The sequence below is a fragment of the Rhipicephalus sanguineus genome, chromosome 9 (genome assembly GCF_013339695.2).
Source record: "Rhipicephalus sanguineus isolate Rsan-2018 chromosome 9, BIME_Rsan_1.4, whole genome shotgun sequence".
NCBI lineage: Eukaryota > Metazoa > Arthropoda > Arachnida > Ixodida > Ixodidae > Rhipicephalus > Rhipicephalus sanguineus.
Window position 1 is genome coordinate 94705238 of NC_051184.2, and position 19128 is coordinate 94724365.

Below are 19128 nucleotides of genomic sequence, written 5' to 3' on the forward strand. Positions count from 1 at the left end.
CGCGCGTGTATGTGATGGATGGGTACATATTTTTAACTTTCTTCACTATTAAAATATATTTGTTTGATGTAAGCCCATCGTCCTGATGTAAGCCCATCGTCCTGGGTTCGATTCCCAACCACAGTGGCCATATGTAATGTCACCTCTGCACTTAGATTTGCAGAGAGGAATTGTAAGGGAGGGAATGCCGGAAAGTCAGGGAGGCTATGAAGACTCTGTCCATATTGCTACTCTATACACGGGGCGAGGGGAATGATGTAAGTACGCGTCAAAGAAACCCAAGTGGTCAAAATTAATCAGGAGCACCCCAGTACAGCATGCCTCATAACGATTCGTAATGCCATGCTCGTACGACTAGAATTTCAACCGAACATAATGCCGAAGCCCGGAGGGACAGTGATACCAAAACTCTTTACGGGTGAGCTTCATAAAGCCCCTTGTCTAACAATAATGAACCACGAAGTTAGACAGTCATTACCACATACTTCGAGCGAAATTGGCAAAACGACGCAATAGCCCAGTTGCAAGAGCAAATGCTGCAAGCTATTACAGTTGCCTGTGTTTGTCATATGGCTCGGCAATATGATTGCTCTTTCCCGCGGCGAAGGAAATCAAGCGTACAAAATTGAGTACGAGTCTATCGATTATCGGAAAAGCATAGTATTTGTATAACTTCCCCATGCAGAATCAACTGCTTCCTTGATTATTTTTTTTCTTCGCGATAAGAGTGCCAACAATGCGGACAAGCTTCGGAGTTTTAAGCATAAAGGCCTGTGATTACTCGAACCAACTGGTAGAAGCGAGTTCCAAGCGCGGAAATTACTTCTGCTTTCCAAAACACTGAAACTTTCCGAGTTGCGCGTCGTGCGGTTTCCAAAACCCGCTTATTGTCGTACAGCGATCGCCAGGTTATTTACTACCTGCCTGACTTCCGTTTAATACACCTCTTTACGTACTTCCTTTTTCCGCGTTGTTTTGCTGCTTCTTGGCGCATTTCACGCCTATCGGTTCTTGTCATTGCCTCCTTCGTAAAACGCACGTTTCCGCCTTCCCCCTCCTTCCGTCGTTATAGAGGAAGTCAATCCTCGAAGCGACGCCGCCGACTCTTATCGGAATTTAATAAATGGAGCGCGGCAGCAGTGCGCCCACTTTCACCCAAAATGTAGCGCGCGCGCGCGCTCGACAACCGCCGGCCGCTACGCAAACAGACCGGAGCGCCTCACGCGCGCGTCGCCGGCAGCGCCCCGTACAGTGGCGCCCTCTCAACGTCACTCGTCGCCGCTTTCGTCGATGACGCCGCCGCTCGCTTGGCTCGCTCGCTCGTTGTTCCACAGTGCGTGCCGGCAGCTCGTCGACGGCGAGTGTGGCCCCGGCGCTCCCGTGGACGTTCGCTAGGCCTAACGCCGCCCGCCTCTCCGCACTTTCGCCGCGCGCCCGTGCATTTGCATCGTGCTCCCGTGGACGTGTGAGCGTGTGGGTGTGCAACGACCCTTGTGCGTGCAAGCGCGAGCGCAGGTGCTCGTTTTGGGTGTGCTTTTGTCTTGCATAGAGAGAGCGCGCGCGCGTGTGTTGGTGGTGTAGTGTTGTGTGCTCTTCGTCGGCTCCCGGACGACTTCGGCTCGCCGCGCGCCGGCGCTTCATCGTCGGGGTGCTTCGCCGTGCTCCCGAAAGCCGCCGGCCCGGTTTGCACGCTTAAACCCACCAGGTGAGCTCCCGTGTGTGTCCGCTCTAATCCAATTCATTCGGCCAGCTACTGGCATCGTGTTGTTTGGAAGCTTAGCGTTACCACAGCAACTCCAACGCCGCCGGGCCGGGGTTCACCTTCCTTTTTTCTTTTCCTCCGGGCGCGCGCAAACATCTGTCGTCTGCGCGTAGTCTACGAGCGGTCATACCCGGTAAAATGCTCACCGAGTCACATTTGTAGTCTCCGCGTACAATGCGACATTGTTGTACGCACTCCCCACGAAAGATGGTCGAGGTGTCTGACTATTCCTACATGGAGCGATGTTACTTTCGTTTGTCCCGCGTGGTCAGCTTCTCCGCAGCGCACCGGATGTTCGCGCTCTGTGGCGAAGTCGGCTCCGCGGTATCGCTGATTCGTCGTTCATATAATTTCGCGTTCCACGAAGCAAAAAAATGCCTTTCGTAGTTTTTTTCGCGCTATTAACGTCCTTGATCGGTTTCGCGACATTGGAATTGGCTGCCAGCGATGCTGCGGTGAATTTCAATGCGCTGAACGAGATCTTAAACGCCGCTAAAGAAGAAAAAGGAAAAAAAAACTTGATTCCGTTCGCGTTTCAAGGTTATGCGCTTCTTCAGAAAGGAGGGGGATAAAGAGATATCCTGTCTTCGACGGGATACCTGATGAGCGGTAAAAACAAACAAAATAACTCCTTCCGTCGCGGTCGCCAATTTATTGCGCCCCTATTATAACGCTATCTACGCGGAATTTGTGGACGTTCTAGGAATACCGCTTATACGCCGTGACTCGCGAAATGACATCTAGGGGGCTTGACGCAATTAGGTGTGGTAGGCGAATGCGTTGCGTCACCTCACAACTTAGAGAACAGGGATGCAAGAATTCAAAATTTTTGTTTCGATAGTTTCTCTTTCCATCGTAGTTGAGTAGCCACCGAACGTAACCAATTCAGGAACACAGTTGCGGAACGGGCACCACAGTGACATCGAAGACACATGAGATAAGAAGATTTACGTACGAAACTTCCTAGTGATAACGATGACACTTAACTGTAACGTGCAGGAATAACTGGAATCTTTATTTCAACGGCGTTACTTTCGACTTACGCTTAGGGTGTTATGGGTTCTACTATTCGCGCTGCGCGTTACCGTGTGTTCCGAATTCGTCCGTTCTGTATGTTCGCGGTATTCGAACTGTTCGTGTTTCGCGAATTGGTACGTGCTAATAACTAATCCCGCGAGTGCATTTTAGTCGATCGCTTTCTTCAATTAACTAGGAACCTTTTATCTGGAGGCAGTCATCATGGGATCTTGTTATTGTCCGCAACGGTGGATCACTAGTTCCGGTGCTCGGCTGCTGACCCGAAGATCGCGGGTTCGATCCCGGCCGCGGCGGCTGCATTTCGGTGGAGGCGAAATGGTAGAGGCCTGTGTACCGTGCGATGACAGTGGTCGTAAAGAACACCAGATCGCCGAAATTACCGGAGCTAGCCCTCCACTACGGCGTCCCTCATAATCATATCTTGGTTTTGGAACGTAAAACCCCAGATATTATTATTATAATTGGGAGCTTGCTATTCGATGACCTTTTACAAGCTGACTTCTCAATTACAAATGGTTCCGTGACCTGATAGAAAGAGTAGAAAATGTGAGACGCTGTGTTATCGAATTTGTTTCGTTTCCTTATATATGTAGTTAAAGTTACGCAGTAACTTTTTTAACTGTGGCTTTTAAAGGGTCAGAAGCAGCATTACGACCCGTTTTGCTACCTAGCTATACTAGTAACGTTATTACTAGTGCTTCATGTCTTGACATGGAGGAAATAGGGAGACCTTGCGTCATGCCGTGTTGCAGACTGTGCTCTCTTATCTTTTCTCAGCATACTTTCTCTCGGCAAATGGAGCAGGGACGTTCTAGACGTCCGGATGTTTGCGCGCCCGTCGGGTTAACAATACGGACCCGCTCTGCTAGTTGCGAGAACCTGGTAAACCTCAATCATAGCAAGCGAGAAAATCGACAGCGATGCGCCCTCGATAAACCGCATATAGAGTACGATGGTATTACTGCTACTCCATTACCTCACCATTTGTGTCGTAAGAAAATTAAATTATTAAAATAAATGGTATGCAGCTCAGTTATCGGGCTGAGATCGGACGAGGACAAAGTTGATGTTGGAACAGCTAATAGCCGAGATCACTAACACTAGGTTTCATTGGCTTTCGGTTTGTATTGTTGCTGCTAGCACCACGCTGGCGTGTATAAATGTTCGCAGTAACCCTGTTACAGCCCTAAAGAGTTCACGGTGTTGCAAATCAATAAAGTGAGCCATCGGCAAGTAGATATTTAGCCAAGATTACCCAGTACTTGCTAACACTAGCCATCACATGCCAACGCTATCCAGCGTTAACCGATCGTTCAGCCAACGCCATGCAGGGTTAACAAGTGCTGCTAGCGCGCGACCCTGTATGGCGTTGGCTGCCCAACGCCATACATGATAGCCAACGCCATACATGATCAAGAGGTGGGGGGGGGGGGTTTGGGGGGGTTCAAACCCCCTCCGAAATTTTTCAGCTTTGCTTGCGTATATATACACGCACACATACAAACGCACCAACGAACATACATGAAGTATGGTTGCTCCCCCCCCCCCCCCCCCCCCCGAAAAAAATTTCTGGCTACGCCCCTGGTGTCTGTGCACTTGTGCAGTCGTGGTATAAGGTGATAGTGCATGATGCGGTATACAGCTACACTGAAAGAGGCTAGCGTCTGTAGTTTCGCATTGGTTTTTTATACGATGTTCCCGCTTAATACGTCTCTACTACGTCCTTAGTTTCCACGCATGCGCGCAGTGTTTGCTCGGTGAGTTATTTATCGTTTGCGCAGTCTCTTGTTTGCCGACCGGGCCCTGTTGTTGACGGGCGCGCACGCGCCAGTGAGGACCGTTACGACGTTGCCCACACGCCGTATAAACCGTTAGAGATGTTTGCGATGACTGCGACGACCTTATATATATATAGCCGTGATGACTTTATGGCTGCGGCGATCGTGATGGCGGCGCCAGGGTTACGACGAAATTGTTATCGTGGCTTCCTTTGAGACTCGCGAAGGAAGCGTTGTTACTGTATACTTTTGTTGTTTATCTTTACTTCGTACGTGGATTGGTGTGGTGTCCTTCGGCGCGGGAGAAAGAAAGAAGACCGTTTGGGAGTGGACCTCTAATGATTATTGCTTTATAGTTTCGGTTCCCTTTCTTTGAAGAAGCTGCGTTTGTTTTGTGCAGTGTACGCGACAGCGAAACGTGGACGTCAGCAAGAGGAAGTTGTTAACAAGAATCTCAGCCTTGATTGTACAGTCCGTTCGTGGGCTTAGACTTCGTTTCATGCTTAGCAGACGGCGGTGCGGAAGCCGCGCAAGTAGTACGGGTATCGAAGTATTCCTCCGCGCGTCTCCCAGTGCACTAAATTTTGTTTTGGCATATACGGCGCTTTCTCTGCAGGTTAACTGTAACCGATATCACACCTGCAAGTCAAGGAGGCACTGTGACGTCAAATCACGCGTTATTTGCGTATCTTTGTGCATTACAGTATGGCGGTTGACTATGTCAACCTTAGCAAAGGTGTCACTCCGCCTGTTCAGCGTTATGGTTTAGATCTGCTGCGCCTTTTACATGACACTTATTTCGTATTTGGTGACACATAACTGTGAAACCTTGTGTTGCACTGAATTACATGAGGAATACCCATATTTCTTCAATTCATATATGTGACGCACTATTTTTTTTTTTTTGTCTATGAGAGAGGTCGCCTCCTTGTGGATGAAACACTGTGCAGTGCGCGCAACAACCAACACGAGCATGCGCCCCCCTGTAGGAAGTTGTAAACGAGAATTTCCTTCTTTCGTTCGTCGCTTGTTCATCAGCCTAACCTCCCAACGACGCCGGTAATGGAAGTGAAAGAGGAGCAGCCTCGTCTCTACAGGATCCAGGGTTCGTATGCAGTGACACAGGCGCCGTAGGTGATCCAAAAGGTGTATTCGCATACACAGTGTTATTACGGCTTCCATTTGTGCAAATTGCTGCGACTCGCGTGGCTGCCGGGTGAGGGAGAGAGGTGGGGGACAGCAACCATTGCCTGCGGTGCAGTAGATGAAACGATCACGCCCGTCCCCTCCGATAGACATCTTAATGACACCGATTTGCGGCGTTTCTGTTTTTCCCTTCCGAGTGGGCTTGGTTCGCGTGTGTTTCCGTTCAACCGCACTTTCAATTTTTTGCACTCCTTTTTTTTTGCACTCATTTACTAGTTTCCTGCGCGTACGGACGAAATGCACGCCTCTTCCGTGGTGTGTGTGTGTGTGTGTGTGTGTGTGTGTGTGTGTGTGTGTGTGTGTGTGTGTGTGTGTGTGTGTGTGTGAGAGAGGGAGAGAGAGAGAAAGAAAGAGGGAAACACACCTTGGGTTGTGTCGGCTTTGGCCTCTAACCCTGTGGGGAGGTCCCCGCGACTGAGTTGACGCCTTGAGATATTTTGCAAGACCGTTGCCGCCTGCCCCGTGGGGCGTCAGAAAAAATGCGCGCCAGTGGATTTTACTCGTTAAATGAGTATAGAGGTCGCTTACCTCGAAGGCGTCTGTGTCGTTAGGCGTCGGCGCCGTTAAGTGCCGAGAAACCTTCCTTTAGTGTTCACACACATGGGAGCCATATACGGGGACACTACCTTCTGTTGCCCCTTGATGTCGCCAGACGGCGCTTGTGCTGTACTAAAGCGATAGTGATGGCGAGGAGGTGTGGAAGTGGCGGGGAAGGTTTCTGTTTAACGCGATTTTCGTTTAGGTTTCCTGCTTTCGCGTATCGATAAGCAAGCCCCTTCGTTTTGTATCCTTCGTTTTCGATCTTTTTGTGCGACTCCAGATCGGGAGCTTTAAGTTTGGCTTCGCTAAACACTTGCAGTGCTGCGGAACCGTACGTGTTACCTCACCTGCATCCACCCGCTAAATAATCTCTTCGTTAGGTGCGCCTGCTTTGCTGTTGCGTTACGGTTGCTCTGCTGTGGCGTACATTACGCGCTCTGCCATTCTTTTTTGTATTTCACCATCTCAGCTGGAGTGGCGTTCTAGTACGCTTTAGGCGCACTAGAAGTATCGAAACGCGATATCGCGTTGCCTAATCGAAATGGCGTTGAACGTTCTTCCTATTATCCATGAGGCTCATCTGCACGCCTGAGTTATGTGGGAGGACGGCTTGTCCGTTGCATGAGAGACAGATTCCATCCTGACACTTGAAATGTGCTCACACGCCGCCGTGACTAATGGCGGACAATGGGCCGAACCCTTCTGCTTGTTCTGGCTCCCGGTCGACTCACGCGACCCGTATCACTCGCTGTGCTGCCCGGCTCTTTACGTAATCCTTTTCCAAACGCGTTTTAGAAATTACGTAGCATTTCCATTGTCCTTGCGTTGCTTTCACTATTGCTATCTATATACTTGACTGGATGCAAGGCTATAGCAGTGCGCCAACTTGCCGGTACTGTACATACTCACCTACCTAATTCACCATCGTCATCTTTTTGCTCCCCTTTCACCTCCCCCGGTGTAGAGTGGCAGGCTAGAGCATACTATCGCTCAGGCCGACCTCTGCGCCTTTCTGTAATTAAACCTATCTCTTTCTCTTACCCTATAAATCCAATGTGATTCTATGCCCGTACAGTGCAGTCATCGTTAAGTGGCATTTAGCGACGCACAAAGTCCTTCCCTTTCTCGTGGTTCTCTTTGTGTGGTTGGGCTGACGCGACCGTACTCCCGAAATCCGCGAGGCCAGAAAAAAAAAAAAAAAGCTTAACCGAAATCCGCAAGGCCAGAAAAAAAAAAACAAAACAAGCTTAATCATTGCACTTGAATCTAAGCCGACCACCCCCCCTCCCCAAACACACACTTTCGCACATCGTTTTTCGAAAAAAAAAAAACATCGGCTTAAATTCGAGTAAATACGGTAGTAGCATTCGCCGATTCACACAAATCCATAGGATTCCTTATATAAGTCGTTTGCAGAAAATATGTAGCGTTTCCACAGACTTTGTGTTCTGTTGAGTATATTTTCTATAGAAGTTCACTTAAACATCTTGAAAAACTATGCTCGATAAAACATCGATAAAACTTATGCTCTACAACACGCTTTTTTATCCCACATAAATTATTGTTTTTTAGTGTGGGGAAATTCCACACAAAGAAATAACCATAGAATATTTATGTTACAAAAAAGAGCTCTTCGGTCTATAGCTAACGTTGAACATCGTGCGCATAAAAGGAATTGTTTCATCGTTTTAACGTTGTACCCATAGAAATATATTATGATTGGAAACTAGCTATCAAATATAAAAAGTCAGTTTATAAAAATCAACATGACCTTCTAAATCTCGCTAACCTGAGAGGAAATGCTCCTTTCTATTCTCTCCGCAAACAAGACTTTTGGAACATCCCCTTTTGCCGAACAGAATACGGACGACAGATGTTGCAGTATTGTTTGCCTCACTTACTAAACACACTCCTCAGTAGCGAAATAGAGAAACGTAGTATAAGTGACATTAAAAAACACTTCCTATAACTAATCCCCGTAAAAAAAAATTGCTGTACTGTATGAAGAGAGATGTATCTTCATTGTTTTTTGTTTGTTTGATGTTTGCCTGTTGTTATGGATTAATTATTGTGTTAAATAATTATCTTTAGCTGTCGACGATCTGTACATATGTACATTGACACATACTCTTTATCTTTGTAGTCGTAAATATTGTAGAAACAAGGTTTAAAGTGTCACGTTAACCACTTTTTCCTGCTAAGTTTTCTTCTTTTTTTTTTCTCATGTAACGCGTTGGTTTGATTTTGTGATAGTATTTTTTGGTGTATGTAACGCGCTAGTTTGTTCTTTGATTGCATTTTGACATCCTTGTGTGTCCCTACTGTATGCCCTGTATACGGGGGCTTGCGCTTTCCTCAAGCGAATTGTATCGCTTTTTTGCCCAAGCTTGCCCACATCTCCAGGATGTAAATAAAACTGATTTGATTTGATTTGATGAAAACAGCACTAATTACAGCACGATGTCCAAGAACTATTACCATCTAGACCAGCTGTCAGTTACTTTATAGAAATGCGGTTGAATGACATGCCTTATTTCTGAGGATGAGTATCGTGCAGTGAGAGACGCGCACTGGGTGGGTGTGCCTTTCTTTTGGTCTTCGTTCCGTGGTCCGTGGACCGGTATACGTCGCGTTCGCTGCGCTGCACGGATCTATACAGTGCGGCGCGAGAGGTTGTGGCGTAAGCTCAGCGTTACTGGTTTTGCTACTCCCCGAGAAGACGGAGCGCGGTCTATAGAGCGGAGCTTTCTATTGGTCTATTCGATTTCGCTGCTCTTTGCAAAACCAGTTCACGATGGGACGCCGTGCCGCTCTGCCGCGCGCGCGTCGTTCCGGTCCTTTGGAAGTCAAGGGAAAAAGAAAGCAGCGACGGAGTATCTTTACCGCCTGCTGAGAGTGGTTAAAGGAGCACCGAAATGACAGTTTAATTTCTGTTTTTCTTTTTCGAATTGTAGCACTAAGTGAAAGTCGTCGTCACCGAAGCCCCGAAATTAAATACCGAAAAGCTTCGGAGCCACCGTTAAAAATGAGAAGAAGAAGAACAGGGATAAGAGCTTTTACTCTGAAAGCTTTTCTACGAAACCGGTTAGGGGTTTCGTTTCGCTGTGTATATCTTGCCGAATCTTCGATCAATAGGTGCAATGCGCTCTTTCGGTGAGATAGTTTCTGGGGTAAAAAAAAACAAAAACAAGAACAAAGGCCCTCTAAACTTTTTTTTCTTCGCTATCAGTACGGATTGCACCGTTGATGTTTCTTGGCGTCGCGGCGCATAGAGTTGTCACGCTGAAGCAAAAGTACAAATGTTTGGCACTCGCTTGTCTTGCAGTGTCGTGTGCTAAACTCTAGCAAACTTGAGGTCGTGGGTTCGATTCTCCGCCATGGGGGCCGCATTTATATGTACACGAAAGGCTATAGGAGCTCGCGTACTATCTGCGATGTCATTGTACGTTAAAATATCCCGATGTGGTCAAAATTATACGGAGCCCTCCACTACGGCGCCTCTCATAGTCTTCAGAGTCGCTTTGGGGTGTTAAGTCCTCCGAACCAAACATACCAAACCAACCACTTCTGTCTACCGGGCGTTTTCTGGTTATTCACCTTTCATAATGCGCTGCCTAGCTGCAAACTATTGAGAACTCGGCCAGAGAAAGTTCACACCGTTAGTCAGTGCTTTTCTTTATTTATTGTGTGTGTGTGTGTGTGTGTGTGTGTGTGTGTGTGTGTGTGTGTGTGTGTGTGTGTGTGTGTGTGTGTGTGTGTGTGTGTGTGTGTGTGTGTGTGTGTGTGTGTGTGTTCGAGCGGTTATGCGGAGACGCAACGGAGCGTCTGACGTCACGCTCTGGAAGTCCTCCGGTGCGCTGCTGCCCGGCACGGTATACACACTCAGCCGTCGTTCTCGCCAAGGTCCTGCTCGAAAACCACTGGGAAGCAGGGCACACAGTGAGAGGAGGGCTGACAGCTGTCTCGAGAGTGGCAGCACTCCCCATCGCCTAATCGATCGACCTATAATAAGGACAGCGGCTGACACGTCGGTCTTTGTTGTTTATTTGGTTATTTCTTGTTTGGAGGCTATACTTTCAAAGGCCGAAGCGCCACGGCATGCACTTTAAGAAATGAATTGCAATCTCGTCTTCGAAGCCTTTTAAATATACCTCAACAAAGCGACACTGTATTAGTATATGTGAACTGCAAGCGGAGTCCTCTAAACTGAAGCGGTCTGGGTATAGTTCCTTTTTCTTTCTTTTAGAACACAGGTAACAACGCAAGAAAAGTACAGAAGGTAACGAACGAAGCATTGACTTGATCGTTTTTTATTTCTTTCTTTGCGCACTCAGCAAACAACATGAAGGAGGAGAGAAGAGGGTAACACGTGCCAGATATGTGTTACTGCATATATACGTTGCCTTGGCTCTACACTCTTGTATGTTTTTTTTTTCTTTCAGTTACCTGTATGTGTTGGTTGTGCATCTAATTAAGAAAGGATTGGCAGTCAGCGCTTCGTTGAGTACGTCAATTCTTCCCACGTCTTGCAATGTTAGTCTTTCTCTATACAGTTCTTTTGTTTTTCGCCGCCAAACTGCTAGTCTTTACGTCATCTCTGCAAATCTTCTAGATTTTTTGAACAAATATTAGCGGCTGAGAGATTAAAAGCGATACAGAGAGACGACAGAAAACCACCAGCTTGGTTGCAGGCACCTCAGCACACCATTGTGGGTTTTACACGCGCAAACAGTGGAATCATTGAACGAAGCGGTTGTACGGCTAGGACACAGCGGCTGTTCCACCTCTTCGCAACGCATGTTTCGCGTCCAACTGCTATTGCTGCTTTTGTAGCTTCATTGTGATATCGTCAGCAACTTTTTTTAGATACGGAGATCTTCACGCTTTCTAGAACTGGTACACTGCTTGACGAACTGTTCGACGTGCCGGATCCACAGCAAAGTGTTCACTATTGCCTTCGCCGGCATCGAATGCTTTCTGTATGCGAGTCCGAGAACCATGCCAAGAATACATAGCTCGGGCTCAGGAACCGACCTCTCCAGACGTCGGTGACAAACTCTGGCGTCGATATGCACTCCCGGATGAAGCACCACTTTTCGTTTTCTGGTTTTCCTCATTGCCATCCCCCATTCCCTTTGCCCACTGTAGGGTCGCAAACCGGACGCGCTTTCTTGTTCCTGCATCTCTCCTTGCCTCTTTTGTCACTCACTCACTCACTCACTCACTCACTCACTCACTCACTCACTCACTCACTCACTCACTCACTCACTCACTCACTCACTCACTCACTCACTCACTCACTCACTCACTCACTCGCACACACTCACTCGCACACACACACACACACACACACACACACACACACACACACACACACACACACACACACACACACACACACACACACACACACACACACACACACACACACACACACACACACACACACACACACACACACTTTTTTAACAGTCCTTGAAACGGATATTATGTGAGACAGCAATAAGACGGCTACTTAAGCGAGTGGATATCGCTTCAGTCTTCCGTGTAGCAGCAACAAAACATCCCTGACTGAAAGCCAGCGCTTGTATGCGTCGTTCTTCGCCTTTCAGTCTGGTTGTTTTGTTGTGGTGCGCTGCTACGCTAAAGTGCGAAAGACAGGCGTCGATCGGGCGAATAAAATGCGCGTTTACATGTATACGTTTCGTGTTGATATCTCATGTTGTATGCGTACGTACGTGGCACTAAAAGCAGCGCAAGCTACGTCACCTAGTTTTGTTTACATCCGCATCCCGGGAATTGTGGCGGGTCCCTTGTTGTGACGCGACGAGTCGTGACAGCACGACAGTATAACGTCCCAACACCTACAGCTCCCACGCCCGCGGCGACGCGCGACCTCTTCTTCTTCTACCCCCGCTCACGTGTGGCGTTAAAACCGTGGTCGCCGCGCCCCTCTCTGTTCTCGGAACCCAAGAGGTTGAAAAAAAGTGCAGTCAGAAAGAGGGCAGTTAACGCCCCGCTTTCAGAGCTACGAGATCCGCGGGTACGGGAGAAGAGAGAAACGACCCGATGGCGTGCGCTTCTTTGCGAGGTCCACGACTTTATCGGGAAACTCGAAGCACGTCGCGAACGAAGCGTGTCTTAATTTGTTACCCAGCCATATCCGTGTGGGTTCTTTCGATCTGTATATCGTTTTGTGGTCACTATCCCTCAAGAGGAAGGTATGTAACAGCTGCATCTTACCGGTACTTACCTACGGAGCAGAAACCTGGAGACTTACAAAGAGGGTTCAGCTTAAATTGAGGACGACGCAGCGAGCGATGGAAAGGAAAATGATAGGTGTAACCTTAAGAGACAGGAAGAGAGCAGAGTGGGTCAGGGAACAAACGGGGGTTAAGGATATTGTAACGGCGCCTCTGGAGCGAGAAAGAGGAGTGGTAGGAGAAGACGACGACGAGGACTTTGTTGCTGCTTCCGTAGCCTCACCCCATCCAGTGCTCTGCCGCTGAGCGTTCTCAATAAACGCCTCCTGACTCGTAACAATATCATAGTTGAAATCAAGAAGAAGAAATGGATATGGGCCGGGCACATAGCACGTCGGCAGGATAACCGGTGGTCATTAAGGGTAACTGACTGGATTCCAAGAGATCGCAAACGCGTGAGGGGGAGACAGAAAATTAGGTGGGTAGATGAGATTAACAAGTTTGTAGGTATAACGTGGCAGCAGAAAGCACAGGACCGGGTTGATTGGCGGAACATGGGAGAGGCCTTTGCTCGGCAGTGGGCGTAGACAGGCTGATGATGATGATGATGATCGTCTTGTGGCGTTATGAAAGGCGCTAGATAAAATAAACAAGTGGGCAGGAAGGAGGGACCACTCATACTAAAGTGGGGTTATTTTCAGGTCTTCGCTGTTTTAATCGTCGTCGGATAGGGATGAAAATTGGTAAGTCGAAAGGCTTGGATGCGTCATCAAACGCGAAAATCGACCATCGGCGGCGTCGCCCTCGTCGACACGAGTGACGCAAAAAATCGTCACGTGATGACGATGTCACCATGACATTACATTACCTGACGCCGCATGATGACGCCATCACAGGACATTGTGGCTTGGTCAAAGGTGGCCCGATCACGGAGGCAGTGCACTACCAGGGTAGGCGCAGAAAACTTTCGGGGAAAGAGGAGGAGGAGGAGGATCGTTACATCGACTGAGAAGTTAGTTTTCGCCTTCGAGTGGTCTTAGGCGAATTCGTAAGGGACCCTGTGGGTATTTTTTTATTTTTTGAAATTGGTGCATAATTTTCCAATTATTCGAATCGTTTGGCCTTCGGTCTACGAAAAAGAGAGAGTGAGAGAATAAACATCCTTATCTACAAGGCATCTAAGGAGAGGCGCCCTTAGGCCAGGATGCCTCCAGCTCGGGCAGCCTCCTAAGAACTCGCGTTCAGCCTTAGCTGATCGTCGAGGTTGGAGCTGGCCAAGGCTCTCTCTGAAAGCTCGTTCCAAAAGAATGCAAATAGTATCGCTGATTGATATTTTTTGTGCAATGGTTACTGGGCGAGATAAATTCTGCATGCCTGCTTTGCGCAATAGCTACCTGTACAGCTAACGTATATAATAACTTATATTTCATTCATCGTTACGCGTATGATTATTGAAAAAGCTTCATTAGCTGCTCTGCTTCTAGTGCAGATTGTTCTTGCGGCAACTTTATAAAACGACGATCGCACCGCTCGCCTTTTCACAACGTCTCCGAAGAAACAAGGTCATTGACGCGTAATATGTTATCAACGTATTTGTTATTAAACCATGTTCTAAAATACTTTGTCCTATGTTTCGGTGTTTTATAACAGCGAAGCGGTTCTTAGTAGAGGCTTTCATGTACAGTACGGTCCACTGTTAACGGGAACACTCGAATTATCAGCTTTCATGTCGTTGTCCCCCTAACGGCAAGTGGATGTGGAAACACTGTTAGCGCACGACACTAGTCTATCAAAAGAAGTCAGATTTGTCAACCACCAGTAGTCTTATGCAAATATAAGCCACTATGCTTTTGCAAGAGAGCGAAATCTAGACATACCATGCGCACAAGTGTTCCCTTTAACAGTGGACTCGTCTGTACGTGGTCGTGGTAGCTGTGATCACGTGGCCTCGCAGTGTGGCGAGAGTGAGGCTCGGTAGGAAGGGAAGGGATGCCTGTGCTGCGAGAGGCGAGGACGGAGGATGTCGAGGGGTGAAGCTTCGAGAAACGAGCCAAGATGGGAGTGACGGTGAGGCGCAGTGGAGTGTAAAATAGCGTGTCACTGTCAGTGTTCAGGAGCTTGCGCGTTCAAGATGGCGAATATTTCGCATTCTCCCGATGAAGAAACCGCACGACGTGAGCGTCAGCGAGAGCTGACGCGAGAACGGGCATGTCGTTGTCGAGCCAACCGCGATGTTCGCGCAAGAGAGGCCGAAGCTAAGCGCCAACGAAGGGAAGACTTGAAAAAAAAAAAAATACAATTACGCTATAGCCCGATGAAGGGCGGGCATAAGCTTCGCTGTTTCGACAGTGTTCGCGAAGTGGAGCTGACTGGATTTTTTTTCTGGCTCAGACTGTATAGAGTATATGTTTCCAAACCCGACAATAGTGATGTTTGCTGTGTACCATATAATTTGCATCTGGTACGATAGACAACACCGTGGCCTGGCTGCTTTGACTTTGACAACAGAGACACTTGTCACGCCGTTTCCGTTCTGCATCGTTACCGACACTGTCTGCCGCTCAATGCGCATGCGCAGGAAAACGGAAGTGGTACCGGTTGAACAACTAACGTTTCACTATATATAAGAAGAACACCGGTTTGTTTTTCCTCGTGGGTTTGTGTGGTATTATAGACTGTTTTACGGATGGGTTCCGGTCCTGCCGTATTCGGCTGTTAAGTTTACCGTTTCGTCTAGTGGTTACGACGCTCTGCTGCTGACCGGAAGGTCGCGGGATCAAATCCCGGCCGCGGCGGCTGCATTTTCGATGGAGGCGAAAAAGATGGAGGCCCGTGTACTTAGATTTAGGTGCACGTTAAAGAACCCCAGGTGGTCGAAATTTCCGGAGCCCTCCACTACGGCGTCGCTCATAATGATATCGTGGTTTTGGGACGTTAAACCCTAACAATTATACATTTATAGTTTCGTATCTTTAGCAAATGAACGAACAGGGCGATGGTTGGCGTATTCAGATGAAAGCTGTTGGGTTGGTGCATTCGACGTTTCATGACCTTATCAATTCATGTCACGGCATCGAAAAATAAGAAAACATTCGTTTAACAGCCCAAGATGGCGGCGCCCACATGTCTTACGTTAAAGCGTCTATACGGTGATGACATTAATACGCGCGTCTTTTCTTTCCTTCTTTTCGTTTTTACTTGTTCGGAGGCTTATCATCGTACATCGTAGCACGCGTTGGTATTTTTAGAATAAAGAAACTAGAAATTAAGGGAACGCTAAAACGAATATCGCACCGCACAGTGCATCAGCGATAAACAAGAACAGATGGACTCGTAAATTGTGGCGTCACGACGGGAAACAGCTGCGGTTTCATTTTGAGCCTGTTGGGCGCGAGTCATCGCAAAGCACTTGAATGTGGGCACCTGCCGGAAAGGATCTACGCGCGCATCAATTAAAGGCGAAGGCGCGCTCATGATGTCCAACTCACGTTAGAGCCGAATGGTTGGTTACGTGAAGCGTTTTGGATTGGCGTTTCCGTGTCGTGAGCTCACTCCGCGCTCCTTAGTTGGCAGCATTCCAACGGGTCTCCTTTCCGTCTGTGCACCCATCGCTGTCTGCGAGGAAACTCGCTGTCATCATCGTCATTATTATTATTTTATTATTATTATTATTATTATTATTATTATTATTATTATTATTAGTAGTAGTAGTAGTAGTAGTAGTAGTAGTAGTAGTACTATTCAGTATCTTGAGGGAACCGGCTTGGTAGGTTAGCACGTAAGGTGTCATTGTTGTCACTGCTGAATTAATGTTCGTAAAGGCAGCTTAATGCAATTTTCTTTCAAAATAATTAATATTCTAGTTGATATGTCATATCACTAATAGTTTTGCATGATGTTGATGTGAGTGCAGGTTGTGTGAGTCCAGGTCTGAAATTGGGAAAACCCAATTTCAGACCTGGAAACTTTTCTTCAGTTGAACCCGCAGAACTGGTTTCTGAAATCCCAGTTAATTTTGCTATAGAACGATTCGTATATTTTAAAAAATGTAAGAAAGCAAAATAATGGGTTATCTGTTGAGAGAACTATTGTCAAACTGGCCTGCCAACCTCAAGGGACACTCGCGCGGAATCTCACCGCAAAGTTTCGCGCTCTGTCGCTCGCCCGAAGTTCCTTCCTCGTCAGAGCGACACTTAATCTGAACCGTCGACGAGAAGAGAGTGCTGGGGGAGAGTTTGTGGGTGAGAGAGAGAGAGGTAAAGAGAACTTGGAAGAGCTTGTAAGGGCCAATAGGGAACGAACATTCCTTTCCCCCCCCCTCCTTCCCCGCTGATGACACGAAATGGGAGTTCAGTTGTTGTCGACGTTTTCGGTGGCGGCGACAGCTGCAGCGCGCGTCACCAAATACACTACGGTATATACGACGCCGTTGTCAGTGAGTGCACCGTATACTGTCTTGATTCCACGTGCCGACGGGTCAGGTTATTGGAGACTCCGGCCCGACTGGACACCGCATCTGTCCCTGGCACTTCCCTGTCTCCCCGCCTGCGTGGACATCCCCCCCCCCTCCCTTCCACTCGCTTATCTCCGTCTCTCTTTTCACTTTGCATCGAACTTTCCTAGCGAGTTCCGTCTTCAACACAAGCGTAGAGCCTGCGCGTTTCGCGAGTTTCGCCGTCTTCTGAGGAACATGGCGCAATCGCGGCCAGCACGGGAAGAATTCGACCGAACAATTAAGTGAATCGAAGTATAGTCAAACGCCCGAACAACGGAATGGCTTGTTCCACGAAGGATTCTTCTACGTCGTGGAAATTTACCGCAAGTGGTGTACGGTGCGCAAACTTCACGACGAAGTGACCTGTGCAATAAAGTACTCTGAAGGTCCCAAGCACTTCGTTCTGAGGGCGTTTGAATATACCCGAAACAAGTTCTGAGCATACGGGGATCTTCCACGTGGTTGCATTGCATGGTTTAAAGGCTCGCTGAACTCAGAGCGAACATTCTCATTGGCGAAAATACTAGGCCCATGACCGTCACGGATAAATCCCAAAGCTGTAAATGTGCTTCAACTGTTTTTTTTTTTTTTTTTGAAGACGCTAATACTTGTGGTGACTATTGAGCGAACTGCATTAGAAGTGTGCACTGTGCCCTGTTAAAACGAGAACTTTAGAACTTACCAGATGCAGGACTGTATATATGTATATATGTAGATTATTTTTGTTTCTACATTTTTTTTTCTTTGCTAACAACCAAGTGGAAAGGGGTAGCCGTCGCCAAAAAATAGCGACATCAACTCCTTCATTTATTTATTGTTAAAAATAAAGTGCGATCCAACCGCCACGGTGGACTAGTGGTTATGCTGCTCGACTGCTGATCCGAAGGTCACGGGATCGAATCCCGGCCGCGGCGGCCCCGTTTCGACACGGGCGAAATTCTAGAGGCCAGTGTGCTTAGAGTTATAAGTGCACGTTAAACAAACCTATGTGATCAAAATTTCCGGAGCCCTTCACTACGGCGTCCCTCATAATCATACCGTGGTTTTGGGACGTAGCTCCAAAATAATCATTATCAAGAGGTGCGATCTTACCCCCCCCCCTTTCCCTCGTAACCGCGAACCTTAGGAAACCCAGTTATACTAAATACATTTCGTTCATGGCGTGTGGTACACTGCCGGAGTGAACCTCGCATCAGTAAGCTCCCAAATCTTTGTTATAACAACGACTAACTTAATGTGTGTGCGAGAATGCGAAAGCTACGCTGCTAGTTGTAAGCACGTGCCAGTCTAGTAACTCGGAACAAGCGAAATATGTCACGACTGTCGAAAAATTGGTCAAACGACACATATGCCAATAATCCAGCAATCAAGATTACATTAAGAAAAAAAAAAGAAAAACAAATCGGAGGGTCTCTATGCGTTCGCCTAAGACGACTGGAATATTGATCCTCCCCTGGCCTCTTCCGAAAGCTTTCTGCGCCTAATGTGGTTTTACATTGCCCCCGTGATCGGAGGCATTGCAAGCCTTCTGCGCCTCACATGGTTTTTCACCGCCTCCGTGATCGGCCTCCCTTTTGGCCAAGCGACGTCACAAGTTTTGGTGATCTGCAACATGATGACGTCATCACGGGATTTTTCTTGCATCACTCCTGTTAACGCCGCCGACGCGGACGCCGGTCAATTTTCGCATTTCACGAGGCATTTAAGGCTTTCGCCTTAAGAGTTGACCGAGAGTAAAATGTACTCCTATGGGAGAGCAAGAACGAAGGCAAGGCAACATATACTTAGAAGCGCAAGCGGGCTGTGGCCTCAGAAAGTTCACTTGTCCATACAGATACGCGTTAGTGGCGCTCGTTTCAGGTCGAAAATTTGAACTTCCTGGTAAATTTTGTCGTGTATTCTGACATCGATACTCTGCCAAACGTAATGTTTTATGTAGTAACGACGAACCTTTAACTCTCAATGTGCGTTACATTTTAATTAGCCGAGGACAATTAAGGTTCGAGGCTACACCAGCCAAGCGAACAGCTTTCGCAGGTGAAGGGAAGGCGCGGTGCTGACATTTTTCTTCGGTCTACGCTGTGACAGTTGCATACGCTCGGGCGC

General features: G+C 47.7%; 1 protein-coding gene across 2 annotated transcripts in view; it reads left to right on the forward strand.

Moving 5' to 3' along the window:
- The first annotated feature begins 1333 nt into the window (after nt 1–1333).
- Nucleotides 1334–19128, forward strand: part of LOC119406031 (protein O-linked-mannose beta-1,2-N-acetylglucosaminyltransferase 1) — a 304633-nt gene continuing 286838 nt past the window's right edge. For both annotated transcript variants that reach the window (XM_037672875.2, XM_037672877.2), the window contains exon 1: nt 1334–1705. The gene's annotated coding sequence lies outside the window, so the exon portion shown is untranslated. The remainder of the gene's footprint in view (nt 1706–19128) is intronic.